The sequence below is a fragment of the Alosa sapidissima genome, chromosome 7 (genome assembly GCF_018492685.1).
Source record: "Alosa sapidissima isolate fAloSap1 chromosome 7, fAloSap1.pri, whole genome shotgun sequence".
NCBI lineage: Eukaryota > Metazoa > Chordata > Actinopteri > Clupeiformes > Clupeidae > Alosa > Alosa sapidissima.
Window position 1 is genome coordinate 23,070,656 of NC_055963.1, and position 19,306 is coordinate 23,089,961.

The following is a 19,306-nucleotide window of genomic DNA, read 5'->3' on the forward strand; positions in this document are numbered from 1 at the left end:
AAAAGGTATATGGGGCCTACACTTGCACTACAGTATTATCATCCTGTAGATGCTTAAATATGACATACCCTAAATGATTACTGGATTTACACAATCTCCAAGCCAGCGATGATTTCGCCCCATGGCGTTATTCACACCTTTTTCTCACCAAGCGCCTTTCCCGCACTGTGGCTCTATTTTTAAGATGTGCATATGAAATGCACTCTTAGTACAGGTCCTCATTTCTCATTTGGCTACCTTGAGCAAATGTGTTGTGGCAAACACAATGATTTATCTTTTTTCAGTCCATCTCTTTCAAGGCTGATGTGGATTATGGCATTAACCCTTTACAGGCCTGTCAACAAATTGCTCACTATATATATATATTGAGCAGTATATATATAACATGGTCAACGACAGCTCCGCAAAAATTGCATTAATAATGCAACCACCTTAAATTCATTGCCGCTGTTATTTGATTTTTCATGTATTTACTCTGCAGCGCATAGACCCATCATAATTAATGTGCTCTTAGTTATTGTCATGTGTTCCACTGAAAGGGTTAAATGGGAGAATATAATGTAGAATCGGACCAATTGTAGGCTATGTGATTGGCGTGAGCGACGGAGTGTACCTAAAGCTATGATAACAAACCCTTGTCTGTGAAGCGGTACAAGCGATGCGAGAGGGGTGGGGATAATAGAAAGCATGCCTGTCTCCAAGTAAACAGAGGCACACAATGAGCACGAGGGAATGTGGACATCCAGTCCAGTTAACTCGAGGTGAGCAGAGCATCTCTCATCCGCTGAAGATGCGCTAAATAGCCTTACTTCTGAGTCTACATGAAAGCGAAGATTTTAAGAGATACGCGTGTCAGTTGGACATCACATGGATTTGTTATGGCGGATTTGTCAACGATAAAGATTTTTCTATGATAAGAACAAAAAGCTGGAATTGTGCACCGAAACACTGGAGCAACATCCTACCTCAGGTAAATATGAACTGGAAATGTATTAACCTCTCCCTTTAGTTAGTAACTTATGTAATGCAATATGTAATGTTGTTACATGTGTCAGTACAGCTGTCATTCATACACACAGCTGACGCATTTGGTCCTGATGTGTTGTTTGGGGACCTACTTGACAGACAACAATGTAGGTCACAATTTTCTAAATGTAGTTCAATAATGACCGTTTTAGAATACTGAAGACCAACTTGTGAATGACTGCCTTAGCTGCACAGCTGGTGTAGTCTGTACCAAAACAGGGCAATGTAACTGCCTTAGCCTAAGTGCAATTAGCCCATTTAAAAACATTAATTCACACATTGATAACTTGTGATAGCATTCTCAGCCTACAGCCAGTGATAAATCACGGAATCTTAATGTGTTTTATTAGGTATACATGTTTTTTTTTAGTTGATTATTTATTTATCCTCAAATGGCATCTTTGATCCAGGGAGTTGTCTGTGCGCAGCGAAGGTGTCCTCGTGTACATATACAGGTAGGAAGGATAGCGTGTTGAAGATGTAGACCATCAAAAGCACCAATATATTTGATTTTCCTCTCTTTTATATGGCCTCATTTTGGTTTCATTTATGTTAACACATGTATTCAGTCCGCTATGTGGGGGAGGGTTGCATCTGCTCTAGGATGCTTGGTAGCGCGCTTTGCAACAATGCCACGTGCGTGTGCCATTTGGGAGCGAGGCAGCGAGCGGGAACAGGTCCACTGGTTGCAAATGAAACAGACTGTTAACTAGAAGCAGCTGGCAAGACGACCGTTTAATTACCTTGAAATGTAGAGACTTTCCACTTGCCATTCGTTTGGCCATCATGCCAGTGCACAGGTCAGTAACTGGTTTCCTTCTAGTCAAACTATGAAAAACAGATGTCATTTATATTGCCCACTAACTTCCGCTTAAGATTGACAGCTATTGTTAAGTTGTTGTAAGGCTAATTGGATCTGCCTAAGGGCAGGCTACAAGAGACAGAAGAGAGGTTTATTCATCCTGTGTCTGATCATTGCAACAGCTCCCTCAGTCCTCTCATTCTAAACCCAGTAACCCAGTCCAGTGAATGTACCACCCTCAGCAACATGCTGATGTTTTCTCTTTCTCTCCTTCTCTCCCTCACACTTCATTAATTTTAAACAGAGGACTGTCCTTCCGACCTTCTGTCTATTTTCACTTGTTCTCATTTCCCAGTGCAAATATGTCTCTCTCCCCCCATCCATTCTCTCATATAAATGTAATCATATCAATGGGACATGCAAAGTGTTAAGACTCGGCCCAAACTCTGGTGCGAGTTGGGCCTGAGCTGGGCTTAAGAAAGAGACTTAAGCTATTATCCTCTTTTTGCAGATCATTATATGCAGTGTAATCATGGGATTACTCCTTGAGTTTCCTTCAAGCTCTTGCATGTGTGAATTGGGTCGGCCCTGGGGCCGAGGTGGAAAGGGCTCCACAGGCATAATTCTCTTAACCTATATTACAGAGGAGACCTCTCCACTAATCCACCCCACCCTTTCCACTCCTCCTCCTCTCTCTCGCTCTCTGTCTCTCTCTCCCTCCATTCATAGGCGGCAAGCACATATGGAATCACTGATGTTTTTTTATGTGGCGGGGCTAAATTATTAGGATCAAACAGGAGGAGGCGGGAGGTCTTTGAACTGCTTCCACTTTTAGCCCCCTCTATCTCCAAGACACTGCCGCCATGCACTGTGCCTTGCTGTGCTGATTACAACTTTGCTGTTTTCTTTTTTTATCTCCTCAAGATTCACCCACAAGTGTCACTGGGACATTTTTAGAATCGATCAAAAGAGGGTGGTGTTGTTGCCAGGCTCCGTCTGAGTCGATAGGAACATGGAGAGGGCGTAGTTAGTGGCATTCCATGTAATATTCAGTCAGCAGTAGCCCGTCCACTAAACAGTGCAGGTGCACAGCAGCACACATGTAAGTAGGATAAGGGAGGGGTAGGATGTAGGGGTGATGGCAGAAAAGGGAGCATTTTGATGTATTAGGTGATTTGTGGTTGAAGGTGGAGATATAAAACCAGAGAGAGAGGGAGGAAGAGAGAGAGGGAGGAAGAGAGAGGGAGGGAGAGAGAGAGGGAGGAAGAGAGAGAGGGAGGAAAAGAGAGAGAGAGAATCCTGTGCGGAGCATAATTAGGACAGCCTTTGCTTCGAGTTTCTAATTAGACATTCAGGGCAGCACACACACTTGTGCCACTGGAGGCTGGGTGAATATTTTAAACAGAGCCTAAATCAAAGTCTTTTTCTCTCCCTCGCCCATCCTTCACCCTCGCCATCTCTCTCTTTCCCACTCTCCTGCTCTCTGCCTCACTCTCTCTTTCTCTCTCCCTCTCTCTCTCTCTCTCACTCTCTCTCTCACCCTCTCTGCCTGCGCCTTGCACCCCCACCAGCTGGGACAGCCAGAGCTGGGGAGAAATGTGGGTTGCTGCACTCTCGACGCAGTCCCTGCTTAGTGTGCCAAAGCCAAGGTGTGAAGCCCTGCAGATGGAGAGGAAGAGAGAGAGAGGGAGATGATAGACACAGAAAGAGGAAGAGGGATGGATAGAGAGACAGAGTGAGAAAGAAGGAGAGAGCGATAAAGGAAGAGAGAGAAGAGGAAGAGGGGAAAAAAGGAGAGAGAGGATAGAGGGAGAGGGACAGAAAGAGGGAGAGATGTAGGCAGGGAGAAAGAGAGAAAAGGTAGAGAGAAGATGTGTGTGTGGGATGGGGGGGTGAGGGGGGGGGGGGGGGTAGCGCTGCATGGTGCTGTGCTATGTGGGCCCTAGAGAGTTGAGCAGCAAGGGCACATGCTGATGCTGATAGTGACTAGAGGCACTCTAAAAACCCAACCTCTGCTGTTGCTGGGCTGAGAGGGGAGGGGGAGAAGTAGAGGAGACAAGAGGATTCCAGCTAGGGAGAGCAGAAGGAGAGATAGGAGGAGTGAGAAGAGGGAAGGGTAGAAGGGAATGAGCAGAGAGAGAGGGAGAGAGAGAGAGATGGAGGGAGAAGACAAGGCAGCGGAGGAGAGGCAGATTATATATAGGCTGCTGGTGATAGCTGGGTGTGAGACTGTGTCTGTGACATAGCTAGGTCAGCCATCAGAAGGAGAGAGGCTGAGGACAATGAGGAGGCCTTGGCCAGAGACACTTGATGCACGACTGTAGCTGCACGCTTCAGCTGCCACACTGTACCCTGCACTCACAGGGGCATGCAGGGGAGGGGGGACACTAAGGAGGTTATTGAGGCCACTATGTCATAAAATCAGCATTGTCACAACTGGATAACTGGACATGGCTGAGTGTTTATTAACTGGTGCATTCAGGCCACTTCTTAAAGATACTGTATTTCTGGTGCGGCTTAAAGATGGTGTATGCTACTTGATATGAGTAAATTATATGGCCTGCGGTATTTATTTAAATGTAAAATGTTACTTTGTATAAACTAAATATATTTTGTTCAGTGTTGAGATCTTGAACTGTAGTGTGCAATGATAGTTATTGTGCTGTGTTACAGTAGTCCAAATAGGTCAGCACATGTGTAATGATAAAGCTGCAGACATATGGCTCCTACTGCAGAGTCAAATATTACACATTAGTTACAGCAACACAGCAAGACCATTACTAAGCCATCCCTTACAACCTGTGCTAGAGAATGAAAGGTGGATATAGTTTGCGGTATGGTCAGCATCTCCATGTAATTGAAACAAGAAACCCCTGGAGATCATCTGGCCTGAAGAAGAAAAAACAGAGAGAGCATCTGAAATGATATGAAAGCAAATAACACAGATATTTCCCATAGTTTACAAAGACCAATAAATACACATTTGGAGTTCCATGCAGGACAAGCATGATAATGAGAAACAGGTCCAGGTTCAAAGTGCTATCAGACGAGGTTGAATACTTATAGCCAAAATAAGAAATCATATAATATAATTTAGCGAGGCTAAAATTATTTCGGTGCTTAAGGGATTCAGTGCAACTAAACAGACTACAAGCATGGGTAAAGCTGTGATTGATGAGATTAAGGACAGAGCGATAGATAGTCAGTTAAAAAGGAGTGAGAGAGAAGGATGGAGTTAGTCAGACATTGATGAAGAGCGTTGAGTAGCAAAGAGAGAATGCTAAAAAGCGAGAAGTTGGATGGAGAATGAGAAACAGGTGGGAGAGGAGTGAAAGGTAGAGAGTGTTTTGACAGAGTGAAGGTAGGCAGAGGCAGGAGACAGACAGTCTCTCATCCGACTGAAGAGCAGCTTACGCTCATGTTTTCAAACACAGAGAGTACATCTGCCAACTCTCTGCCTGAGCCTTTTGAGTCCGCTCCGTGGGTTTGGCCCTTCTGTTCTCTGAAAATCTGACTGAGCTATGGCTGCTTACCCTAAAAAGATGTGAATAATCACCTTTAATTACAGTGCCATAACCTTTAGCACAGCCTGCTATTAACCTTTAATTACATAGCCATTAACCTTTTCATATGACACAATATTATTAACACAGATGGAATTATGAAGAAATACATATAACTATTTCAAATGATTGACTCTCAGAGCTCAGAGCAGTGCAGGGCAGTTTCTGGTAGTGTGGAAGGACAAAGAAAGCTGCAGTCAGGTAATACTACCCATATGATGCAGGATCGAGACTGTTTGCCTTGTCAGATATTATCATAAGAGAAACACTGTGAGGGCTTTAATTCGGTCAGTGCGCTTTGATGTAAAACAGATTAAAATAGTTTCCTCAAAGCCCTGCATAAAACCCAGTGAATTATTACACTAGTCACACCAAATCACACTCTCTCCGGATGGTTTTGTCAATAGTGCTTTACAATATGGACGAAATTAAACGGGATAGGCTGTGGTTAAGCAGATTAGTGGCTTTTAGTGGCTTTTCCCACATACTAGAAAGCATTAACTCCTGCACGGACTGGCCATTCCTCAAAGAGCAGCGGGGCTTCCACTTCGCTGGCCACATTTTAATTACGAGGCATTTCTGGGTCTGATGTCAGATGGCTCTTTCAAAGGGTCTCACTCAAGTTCACTGTGGTGTTCAGCAGGGACTTAGGTTCACCTTGTAACCTTTGTGAATGTTTTATTGTCTAAATAATTCTGTTGTCGTGGTCTGTTGAATGAATGGCTTTTGCCTAAATGCACCAACTACCCCCACTAAAACGGAATTAGAGCCTCACTTCATTCAAAAGTCAGTGTGATTTTAAACAAACTACTTTGCCCAATTTTGAAGTTTTCTGCTCTTACTCTCTGAGGGGGAAGAATGATGTTAGAAACTGAGCACTAGTCGCCACACCTTGCAGTTAAACGGGGCACTTCAACTTGGTTTTCATTATTCAGAGCCCCTCTCCACACATCCACCTGAATAATCCTCCATCTTAAAGAGGGGGCCCTGCCATTTACATGCTGATTTGGCAGAGTCCCTGCGTGGAGCGACATGAAGGATGAGGCTATCGAGGATCTTCAAAGACATCAACTGTCTGAGGCAAATTGACCTGACCAGTGGGACAGCCGCTGTACTGGGGTGTGACCAATGCTGCTGGAATGTCTGTATAGCGAAACACACCAAGAGCGTTTGAAGGACGACCCCCTTACATACCCCCCTCCTCACTCAATAAAAGTAAACAGCCGAGTACCCTTCTGGATGGCACTACGGAGGTGCTTTTGGCTGCCACAGCAACATCTGTGCACACAATAGCTTAAAAGCGCTCGTCGGCAACTGCAGCAGTCACTGCAGCCATTGCGCATCACATGGCCACATTTGTCTCACAGACGCCATCGCCCCGTCGCAGAGCGAGCGAGTGAGCGGGGTTGAACGTGAACGTGACCCTGTCGGCTCAGTCCCGACATCTGGATCTGAGTCACTCACGCAAATGCACTCTGACGGACCGACCCCACCCCCCGCACCCACCCCCCCACACCAGCGCCCCGGGGGTGAAAGGTTATTGGCTGCACTGTCAGAGCAGCTAGCCTCGCGATATGCCGCTATTTTTAGTAGGGGATTTTCCACATTGTTGCCATGCAGTGGTTGCCTTTGCCGTTGACTGTCTCCTCATTTTTTTCTCCCTCTCCCAATGTCTATTTCTATGTCTCTCTGTCTCTCTAAATCCCCCCCCCCCCCCCCCGACACACATTTGTCTCCCCCACGTCGTACAGTTTAGCTCATTGAGTGTTGTGGCTCTGTGGAGAAGTCGAACTGTGACAGATCTGTGCGCTTCGCTCAGGCAGAAAAATGTAGGTCATGTTGTGAAGCAAACACTGAGAGAGCGAGTGATAGAGAGAGATGGAGAGAGTTAAAGAGAGAAAAAGAGAGAGTGGTTGTGTGAAAGACAGACAGAGTGAGAGAGAGAGAGAGACTTGACTACAGGGCATTAAAGGATATTCCATCATGAACAGAGCCACTCCTTTGGAAGCAGGAGATCTTCATTCATTTGCTGTTCTTCTTTCCAGAGAGAAGCATTTAAGGCGAGCCAGTGAGAGTGATTGGTGTGAGACTGCGAGCTATAGAGTGGGTGTGACTGTAGTAGGGGAAGAAAAGAGTTGTGCTGGGAAGCGCTCACTGCAGTGTCAAGGACGAGCTGCTTGGCAGAGTGGAGGCGAGAGCGCATGGAGACAGCAGCAACAGCAATGAAAGAGAAAGAAGAGAAGAGGGAAAGCAAGATGAGAGAGAAATAGATGGATGGAGGGAGGGAGGGAGGGAGACTAACTTCTTTTTTGAGGTGGGAACAGAACAGGCTGAACTAGAGCAGTGAATCTAAACAGCCTGTTGAGGAGCTAGAAGGAGAGACACAGCGGCGTAGCCGTGGCGATATAGTATCTCTCCATCTCTCTTGTCTCTGTCTCTCCTGTCACCGCACACTGGGCGTCCCATAAGTCACCTTCATCACCTTCATCTGCCCATCTCTCTGCTGATTCCCCCAAGATTGCATTTCAGCCACATAAATTGACCTGGCCTTGAACTCCTTAGGGAACAAATAGTTTTTTGCTTTCCATCAGTATCCCATCTTTAAAGCTTAGTCTTTTAGCTTAGGCAGCTTATGGTGCATGAGACAATGGGTGTGGGGGGAAAAAATCATCCAGCATTTGCCTGCTTGCATCATCCTAAAAACACACGGAATCCCTCACCCTGGAGTGTTATTGTAGGAGCGGCAAACATTTCACAGTCAGTTAAAGACACCATTTGCCACAGTACGCTGCATTTGTTGCCCTCGGATAGTTCATATTTTATCAGCCTAAACACAGCACAGAGAAGATGGAATTATTTCTGTGTTCTGCATTTGACTTTAATGAATTCAGAACATTATAGTAACTAGAAAGCTTCAATGATTTTCCATGGATTTTGAATTGTGGCTTGTGTATTTTCTGACACTTATTTTAATCTTAATTTCAGGATATTCAATTACGAAAATGTTTTTTAATATTTGACTGCTTGCAGTCATGTTCTCATTAATGGCAGGAGTGTTTCTGGATCAACATGGTCGTAAAATGAACTAAATGTTAACAGCTGATCAGAACCTCTGAAGTTTTGCTTTGCAGTGTCTGTGTAGCTCCTGGTCAGTGCCAGTGGGGGCACTCTTGCTCTTCCCCGTTCCCCGTTCCCCGTGGTGCTCTGTGGCCAGCGGTCTAGTCCTCTTTACAGTCTGAGTGCCTCCCTAATCAGCATGCAGTGAAGTGCTCTGCAAAACAGGATAGTCTGACTTTACACTGTGTATATGATAGCAATTACTGCTTATTTCAGGGTTGACTGTGATGGATTAACCCGAACTGCCTTAAGTGTTTCTTGCCTCAGACTCTGCCCTGCTCTTTCCAAGCACTTTTTGCTGCACTGCAGCAACCTACACACTAAGTTACTGTATATGTGAGCTCTTACCTCCTGGGTTCTATACTGTTCTGTAGCTCTTCATTACCTGTTGAATACCTCATCAGGTTAAAGCTCTGTAGACACATTAACAGTTAATACATGGGTTGATGTTGAAGTATTTGCACTGTTTCAATACTGAATGTTAGTAAGCAGTCGGTGTCTGATTGCACACGTCTCGTTGGCTGCACACAATGCACTAATTTGTACGGATGGCTTGTATTATTCCGTGCTTCACATGAGTAGTGATATCCACAGAGGGCGTTCATGCTGTGATAACGCAGCGCTATCTGTCTGCTCCCAGCCCCTAACTCACAGTCTCATCGCTACCAGCGTGTGTTGTTGCTCCCTAATCCTCCCGCACGTAATGGTTGTTCTGCTAAACCTGCCGAGAGGCACGTCTGTCTGTCTGCTAATACCTCAGCGCTTGTTTGTGTGTAGCATGGTGATAGCATGGAATGGTAGCCCCAGGCCCCTCAGGTGTTATGCTGGGAATGCTGCGCGGTGCTGATGAAAGGCAGGTAGGGCATGGAGCAGGTACGAGAAACACGTGGGACTTGGAAGAACCAGAGGAGGGAGGGGAAGGGAAAAGACAAAAAAAACAGGTGCTCCCTTCCTGGACTTCCACAAAACAGCCGTCGTCTGTGTGCTTTCAACACAGCCTCTGAGGCCCTCCCATTCAACACACACACACACACACACACAAACATACACACACACATGCACACACACACACACACACACACATAGTGCCAAACAGAGTAGATGTGATGATGCAAAAGCATGCTACTCTTGGAAGCCTCATTGGTGCTAATGATCTAGGCGCACAGAGCTCGTCACCTGCTAACCTCAGGCAGACCAGCCTCCAGCTTCCCAGAGCCCGGACGCAGCTCACGGGGAGACTGGGAGTGTGAGAAACACAGGTCTCAACAAGCCTGAGACCCTGTGGAGTGTTTTGGTTAGTTTGCCAGGGCCGTCACACCTCCCCCCCACCTCCACAGTGCAGCTGTTCATCCTCCCTGCAGTGGGACGCACACACACACACACACACACACACGCACACTAATATATGCTCCCATACACATCAACAGTATATGTGAAAAGAAATTCACACACACACTACTCCAAGCATGCACAGAAAAATTCACACAGGCTCCACACGCATGTGGAGTGATCGTCACACACAGTCAGAGAAACAATCACATTAATGCACTCTTTCATACATCCACCCACTCATACACACTCTATGAGTACACTCTATCTCTCTCTCACACACACACAAACACACCCACACACACTTTGATTAAACTCCAAAAAAGGGGGCTGGCCTGTGCTCACTGTAGCAAAGCTGGAAGATTTGCCTCCACCCCCGGGGGGCCACCAGCCTCTTAATTAGAGTGAGATCCCCCATCATCAGATCTTAATCATCGCTCGTCAACTCCGAGGGCAGCGCCTCTGGAGCACTCGGGTGGCATTTTGTGCGCACTAAATAAACTGTTATCTAAAGAGAGGTCTAAAATGCCGAGCTCAGAGACACTGGGTAGTGATTTAGCAGGTTAGGAGTTCACTGGATCTTTTTCAGGCGAAGGGATGCCCTCTGCTGATTTCGAGGGTGCTTTGTATGGGCCGGGTATTTTTTTTCTTAATTGGGCTGATTGATGGTGGTGGTGGGGATGAGGGTGGCAGGGGGAGGAGGAGACAGAGCAGAGTTGCTGGTGCAGCAATACCAGCAGTGCACCAAGGGCTGTGTTGGGGTTTTCTGCTCAGCAACGAGCTCCTCGCACCCAATATCAAAGCCACTCAAGAAGAGAGATAGAGACAGATAGGGAGAGAGAGAGAGAGAAAGAGGGAGAGAAACAGAGAGAGAGCCGTGGCTGTTTGAAGTTCTTCTCACAGGCCATTGCAGTCTCCCATCAGCCCGAGAGAAAGCAGACTGTCGGGGGGGTGAGGGAGATTGGCAGAGTGGTGGGATGCCACATTAAAAAATCATCCGAATGTCTCGTCTTAACATTCACAGCAAAACCTCTGCATCGGAATACTTCATTAGTGTCTCTTTTTACCCACTCTGTCCCTCTTTCTCCTTGGCTGCCATTCCCCCTCCTGCTTTTTTCTGGAATTAAATAAGCTTGCAATAAATTGAAACTCTCACTTATACAGAATGAACACAATTTAAGGAAATGGGTGTGTTATCAACAGTAGACATTACACAAGACATAACACGCCTGAGAGAGAGCAATATCATCAACATTTGAATCACAGACTGACTATCACCACAGAGCCTTCTGCAGCATTCTACACAAGCGTGTGCATAGCCAAGAGTGTCAGGAACTGTGGTTTGCTAGGACTTGTAAATCACACAATAAATCAAAGCAGCAGAACTAAAAGAACTCAGAGGATCTTGCTTAATTTAAAGGGACTATTAGGATTGTCCTCTCTCCCACAGCTGCCACTGGGGAGTACAGAGAGAGAGAGAAACCCCTGTGGTCCTCAGTTCTGTAAGTCAAATTAAAGGCACCAACTCCAAAGGGCCTGGACTCTGTAACTCTGTCAAAGAGCATTTTGGTCTCTAAGGAGGCTTAAGATTTCTCTCTCTCTCCCCCTCTCTTTTCTCCTCTTGCACTGTATTTGTGAAGTCTTCTCTCCTTGCCTTGCAAAAACAAAAGAACTACAAAGTAATGAGCTGGCCTGGATAGCTCATTGTTGTTGGAGAAGGGGGGGGGGGGGTGCTTTTGTCAGGAGTTCCCCCCTTCCCTTTCCTTAAAGCCCCTTTGTGAGCTCTAAGGACAACACTCAGGTTTCATTACTGAATCACTTTTTCCTGTGGTAGGAAAGCTATTACATAATGCCACATTGCCTCCCATGCCATATGTAATTTAGGCATGTGTGAGTGTAAGTTTAAAGGTGTTGTAGCTGATCTGCCTGTGGTTATCACAGAAATGCCTCTTCAAGGCAAATGGGAGAGCATTGACTTGTGTCTGCAAATGAGATCCTGTTGACATGTATTTATGTGTACACTAATGAAATGTCACACATTCATCATCACGTTCACTTCAGTTTTCGTACAAACATGCCTAACCGTCAAGGTCAGTCATAAAACAATAAAGTTACTGGGTTTGAAACAGGCACAGTGATGAATGTGGGCCATGCTTCTGTTGCACACTGTGTACCGGATGATGCCAGAGCCTTGTATAGAGATACAGTGTGTTGACATTGTTGATCAGATAAGTACAGTATATCAATTCCATGCTAAAATATACTGCAGTGATTAATTTATTGGACATTTCTAAAACGGATAGTTCTGGTCCTTGATTATGATTGACTGAATCCTGTTCTGTCGTTGTAAAACCCAGTGCAACCCTTCACGTTGACCACATTCATTACTGTGCCAGCACAAATTAATACAAATGTTAAAGTTGCTGCGTCTCGACGTTGCTTTGCAACCATTCTGATAGAAGAAATATATTTATTGGTGGAAGAATGATTATCTATGAATAAATTGTTTGATATATTGATTGATATATGTAGTAACCGTTTTAGAAAAGCAATAAGCCACTCGAGTCTGTAGGTTCCAGTGATTCCAGTGCTTCGTGTCATGCTTAACAACGCCCCTTAGCTGTTTTAAAATCACTGGAACCTATGACCTATCGGGGCTTATTGCTTAAATCTACAATACCTGTTGTTCTGGAAGCACGCACACTATTTCAAATATCAACTATCTCACTGCTTTTCTTAAATGTGTGTAGCATATGCTGGGATGTACTGTAGGCCCTCCTGCTATTGTTAGAGAGTGGAGCTGAAAGTGAAAGGTGAAGGCCCTGTGCTGTGCTGTGCTGTCTGCAGGGCCTGGGAGTGGACTGGAACCCCGGCCTCCTGAGGAAGCAGAGGAAGCGCGGCTCAGGGAGGGGCTTGCCTCGCTGTGTCCTGTGAAGGTGGCGAGGTAGCGTCCTCTCTCACTCACTCTCTCTCTCTCTCTCTCTCTCTCTCTCTCTCTCTCTCTCGGTGCAGGAAAAAGCCCCAGCTCTCTGACATGATGAGCCTGACCCCACTGTTGTGCTTTCTCTTGCTCCCCCGGCGTACTCATGCGTGTTCACTCAGCAGCGCAGATGTCCACTGACTTTATTACTCATCAGGTAATGTGATAGCATGAGAGAGGCAGCCAGACAGCCACACCTAGTTGGGTCATGTCCAGTCTGTTAGTGCACTGCTCAGCAGCTGAGGCCTCCCGTAGGTTCTCTTAATATAGACTAATTCATTCTGATGTAATCACTGTCTCTCAGACTGCCCATTAGGGTTCTCACAAGCGAGCTGAATGGAACTTAGATTAAATGAGCTTGTACAGGGAATGTACGCACAATGCAGTGTGTGGTCAGTCTTCATGAAGATTGGCGCTCACTGAACAAGAGACAGCTCGAACGAGTGTGCCTGGAGAATAGCGGAGGGGCCAGTGAAGTGTGACCACGTCTCGGAGACCGACACTTCTCCTCATGGCGAGTTTGAACAAGCGCTGGATTAGTGAGCAGGAGCTGTGTGAAGGGACTGACTCTGCAGGGAGAGAGTGGGGGTTTTGTCTAGATTAATCCAGGAGAAGGTTTGTTGAGAGAGAAAAATGACTCTGCCAACTGACATGAAATGAAAGGAGCTGCGTTAAATGTGTCAAGATCAGCTGTTACGAAGTCGCCCCCACCACCCCCAGCGTACTCACACATACACACATTTACAGTGTTTAGACGTTTCAGCACACATTTGGCTGCTATGGCGCCCATTGTCTTAAGACTGCAGTAAATCCCCATTTCCATTAAGAATTCCATTCAGCAGAGGACTGTGTGCCTTTGCTTCAGAGAAGATTCAGCAAGACCTTCAAGAGGATTGTCCTGGAAACATGGCTGATTCTCTGCCCCCACATGAAAATGTGGATGGGATTTTCCTAAGGCATACATTACTGCCTATTACAATCAGGGAGTTGCTTATGTTGGTTTGTTGTATTTGCATATACACATAAACTAGGACATGAACAATTTTTAAACAAGACCCAAGAAGATGTGTTACTCATGATCACATAGAAATAAGACCCAACACATCCTAGTTCCCAACACTCAGGATCATATATTTTATATTAATGGAACAGTGGAGCAAAGCTTGCTTTGATAGCCCAAAGACTATAGATAAACTTGTGCTTTTCCAATGGAATAATGTTAGCACACCAAGCCACCACACAAAGACCAGGAGGTTTGTTGTGTGCCACTGAAGCCTACTCCTCTAATTTGTATGTAGGCCCTTTGACAAGCACTGTTGCCAAACACTCCTGTGTTGTGGTTTTCGGGAACAAGTGTGTTGGAGGAAGAATTCACTGCTGTAAAGTAGCATTTCAGACCTTGGCTAATGGTAAACACCTGTGTGAGGGGAAGGTGGGGGAGCATTTTATGTCTCGATCTGTTTAACAGATGGCAGAGTCCCAGAACATCCCCAAACAAGCCCCCATTTGGTGCCTGGATGGCACCAGCTTTCTGCCCCCTCACTCCTCTCGTCCTGTTTTTGGAGTTTTCTGCTGTTGCATGTTGTGTAAGGATTTTCCCCCCACAAAATGCAATTACAACCCTATGAAAAATGATAGGGTTTACTTTCTCATAGAGTGGAGAAACAGCATTTTAGTGTTGACATACAGTATAATTATATACATTTATGATTTAGAGGGGATTTGATTTAAAAACCATAGCAGAATGGCTTTGTATTTAATCGCATTGGTTATCATTTGGGGACCATGTTGTTGTGTGTCACACTGGTCTGATTGATGAACCTCCTGCCATAGGTTCTGCGGGAGTTTACCCCAGCACCAGGTCACACACACACACACACTCGCACAGTTAGTCGCTCTCGACTCGTGTGAGAACCCGCCGCCACCATGGCCCTTAGAGAATTCCAGGAAAAGGGGCAGGAGATGCTCTCCGTTCACCAAGCTCCGGTTGAACTTCCCCCCATTCAATCCACATGCTCAAAATTATACAGAGGCTGTCCCGCTCTCCCCAATGCAAATCCCAGATGACAGGGTAGCAGCTGACTGACTGCCGCTGTGCGTTGGCGCTTGTTCTTGCTCTGCGTATTTATGTAGTGCTGATTCTGTTATCACATAAATTGCTTTAAGTGTTTAATGCAATGTTTCATGTATGGAGGAGGCCTGTAAATCTGTGGTTTGTGATGGTGAGCACATAAGAGCAGTGTGATTCTAAACCATATGGAGTGTGGCATATTTTTTTGAGTTCAAAAGCTCAGTGTTCACATGGCACTGATTACGGAAGTCAAAAACTGTTTGTGCTCTATGTGATGGATACTCTGTTAGAAGATGTGTGCCCTTGAAAGGGAACACAGGCTTACTGGACACACACATGCATACTCTCTCTCTCTCTCTCTCTCTCTCTCTCTGTCATACACACCGGTATCATTGCCCAACCTTTTGATAATACTGACTTTTCACCTACATGACAAACCATTTTAGTCACCTTGTGAATTTGTTCTTTGTTTAGTAATACGTAAGATAAATAAAATATTTTTGGTTAATGTTGGTATGCTACTTAGATACAGTTGGAGGACAAAGTGATCCAAAATAAGAGAAATAATATATAATCCTTTTTTGCGGTGTAAGCTAAATACACTAACATGTATAAATTGACACTAACTTGTATACAGAATTTGTGCTGAGATGTAGATATGCAAAACCCTTGGGTGTGGATGAGCATACATTTCAATGAAGCTTCCCATTTGAAGGCAAATTACCAGCTATTGGTTTGCAAATGAGCACACTGGCCATTAAAGAAAGATAGCAATCTCCTTTTGGTAGGCCTACTACAGTAACTAGATGCAACATGGTTATTTGTATCAAAACAGGCTGCTGTCTGTTCAAAAGTGTGTGGGTAGGTTAAACTATTAAACTCGTTGGACAAAACGTTAAGCAGTTTAACTATTACACGGGACTCGAATTTTAGAGCTGCGTGTTTGAATGGTCATCATTTCACGTTGCCAGCACCAGTCTTTCTTGGTCTTCCTTTGAAGTGACTTGGACGAACTTCAGTGAACTTTTTGTGCCAAGCTCTCGGCACAGTGAGAAGTTTACAGGTGAGAGAGACTTTGGAACTCCAGGAGTAGGAGTATAGGATTTAAGACAAACTGTTTGGTAATGGGTGACGTGAGCGCGTCGGTCACGAACTGCAGTTCTTTCAATCTGTAATTTTCATGAACCTGACAGTTGGAATAATTCTGATGCCAATTGATGTTCTCGCAGAAATGAGCCGTTCGCTTTCCTACTACCCCCCATTCACGGGAGTATTTGGTCTCGCCCCTCTCGGTGCGCAGAGTTCCTCCAACCTGAGAGTAGAAGTCAGTCTGAAACAGTCGCTCTTGTCTCAGGGGGCATCGTATGCGAGCTGTTTGGAAATCCTTTCGCGTTTTATTTATGTTTCTCGCCATTTTTCTCTCTCATGAAAACCATTCTGCTGCGCTCTTTTGTGAAGGAGGATCTTTCTGTATGAACGAATCCTCTGCATCTTGACAGTCGCCTTTTACAGTGGAATATCTGTTATGGGATTGATGCTTACAAATAATGGTTTTTAAGGAGGCTCAGCCATGGAAGATGACTGAACTTTAAGGCGATATGGCGACTGTATCTAAAAAGCTAATTTGACCCACAAGCTTCATTGAAGGTAAGTGTTATTGAAGGCTACTGTGCAGTGTCCTCACATAAATAGAAATTGTGCGTTGCCTACATGTTACCCCAATGGTAGGCTATACTGTTTGGTTTTAATGTGTAAATCATTACACCGAGTTTTGGTTGTTATGAATGTAGGTTACTCTTTCATTTGTATCCTTATTGAATTAAGACATAATCCTGTTTACCTGTGTTGAAGTGGTGCACAGTCGTTTGTTGTCTTGTGGATATAGCCTGCCTTTCTTGGATGGTCATCATAATAAGTTTCCTCTAACTTTCTGACACAGCCGAAACATTCTGACTGTACCCTATATTCCCATGGGAATTTCAGGCATATCACTTACGTTACAGTGCAGTTAATCTACTATGATTACATTATGATGTACAGTATAGCCATCACACAATATGACACTCAGACATCAAACAGCTTACATTTGCAATTTTAATTTGAACATCACTCTTAGTCCTGTCTCTGAGATTGATTTTTGGTTTTGTGGACAATTCCCTGGAGCTATAAGGCACCTGTAACAGCATTTTTATTACAGCTCACTGTTTGCACTTGGTAATGACAGCCGGATGCATCTGTGCAAAGTCCTTCTTCGCGAGGATGGCGACCCACCTCATTTCCAGTCCTCGGGGGGTTGCAGTGCACTCTGGACGGTTCATTGAGTTTAAGTCCAGAGGCCTGGACCAGGTTTGAAGATGAGGCTAATGCAGGGTGAAGCCTCCCCCTGTGCTCGGAAAAAAAAGGTGTAGTGTGCACAGACTCAGCTGAAATTTGTATGTGCTTACCACAGCTTAGCTTAAAGAGACATGCTTTATTTAAATGGGGACATGGGCGTAAAACCTGAAGTGTATAGTTACAGTGTCATGCAGGAATGCATGGAAGGCACTGCAGGAGGAGAACTTCTCTCCTGGGTCCTTTTCTAACATGGCAATATGAAGTCTTGGTGTTTAGATTTATGGTGATTAAAAACAGTATGAAACCAGGATGTCAGTATGATTTATCAGTGATGTCCAGGCAACTGTGTGGAGTGTGACAAGTATCTGCTCTTTAATGTGTTAACAAGGGTCTCACAGCGTGCCCTGTGGAGTGCAGTTTATGGGGTGTTTGCTTGGGATGTTGATCTGTGGCGGCGAGCAGGGTTGTTGCCTGGCAGGTAGGAGATTAGCAGAGCGTTTGGAGTGCTACCTAGAAACCATTTTGCCATTATTTGGAGCAGGGTTAAGTCCTCATCAGTTTATTGGAGCAAGAGCCGATAACATAGATTGAGTAGAACATTAAAAAACATCGTTCTTTATGATGGCGAAGGCTTTTCCTTTTATATTATTAACTGACAATGGATTTTGTGTTTGTTTCTTTGCCTGACTCAACACAATCATTTCTGAATGTGTCTATGTTCATGTGGTTGTATTTTAAAACACTGGTTGGTCATCACTATTGGTTGCTGTCAGCATAGGTCTCACTGGCCACCGTTCTTTTCTTAATCAGCTGTTCCTCTGGAATGTTGGCATATGGGCAAACGTGACAAATGTTATCATTCCAGAGGAGCATAACATATGTACCAGCATAGATATGGGATAGCTGCAGTTCACTGTAGTGACTTGATTTAGAACTTCATGCATACCACAGTCTGCCATCATGCACTGCAACCATTTTTGTAGAAGCTTATAGGTTTACACTGTTCATCATCATGCATTGACTGAGAGGGTTTGCACTTACTTTGCACTCTGGACTGGAGGAAGCCTTTTGTCTCATGGAAACATGTGACTTTCTCATCCTCCAAGTTCCCATTGGTGCTAACTCCTCGGTTACTTTTTTTATTGAGGGACTGGAGTCCTCATTTTCCAGAGGACACTGGTATAACAATATAACAACAGACTTCTGCTGCCTAGAATTGCTAATAGAAATTAAGGCTATTAAATACTTAACTGGGGTGCGTTCCCAAAACCAATTTTGCTAACTAAGTTAGCAACTTTGTTGGTTGCAATGCACTTTCACAGGTTAGCTAACAGGTTAGCAACTATGCTTTTGGGAAACGCACCCCTGGACAGTAAGTGGTACTGGTTATATTTAAATCTATCAGAAGGCTCTAACCTGAAAGTTTATCCCATTGTGTCATGTGTGATGTCAGGTGATGTGAAGCATTGTATTGATTGCCGTATTTTGTTGACACTATAATGAAATAGCATCCCTAATGTGTACTAGGAACATTTTGAGCTGGTCTACAATCAGTCACAGACCCCGTAGACTACTTCAGATGGGTGTGTGGGTATCATAGAACTGGTTGCCTGCAGAGAAGCTGTCTCTGAATGCTTTATGATAGAGTGTGTCTCTCGATGCCTATAAGCACATCAAAACTAAAGAAAAAATTGCGAAACAACGAGCAGATTTTTCTCCCTGTGATGTGTTGTTTGGCTTGTCAGACAGAATAGAGAAAGAGAGCGAGAGCAAAAAAAAATCTTCTGTGCAGGGGTGTAGTCGCTGAAGTCTGCTCAAAATGTGGCTGATGCATGCAAATCGGACCCACACAGAGACTATGTGCCAAGCTCGGGCCCTTTGTGTTCTGTAGGTCTTTATTTCTGAAATGGAGAGTGCGTGCAGATTGGAATATTGGGTTTATGTGAGCGTAAAAGAAAAACACGGCAACACGTTGTATTGTCTTTTGATTCTGCTGATTGTGCATGCACACAGCACTGATCACAGAAGCCAGATTGTTATAGTTGCCGGATCTAACCTACCATAAATGCACATAAAACCTACAC

The 19,306-nt window shown here is 44.8% G+C and overlaps 1 protein-coding gene across 3 annotated transcripts in view; it reads left to right on the top strand.

Annotated features, from left to right (window-relative positions):
- The first annotated feature begins 721 nt into the window (after positions 1 to 721).
- Positions 722 to 19,306, top strand: part of ccdc120a (coiled-coil domain containing 120a) — a 33,889-nt gene continuing 15,304 nt past the window's right edge. The window contains exon 1 of one of the 3 annotated variants that reach the window (XM_042098758.1): positions 722 to 970. The gene's annotated coding sequence lies outside the window, so the exon portion shown is untranslated. Of the gene's footprint in view, positions 971 to 12,701; positions 12,782 to 16,213; positions 16,536 to 19,306 lie in introns of those variants that run through there. The other 2 variants (XM_042098759.1, XM_042098757.1) reach the window with 2 other exon arrangements.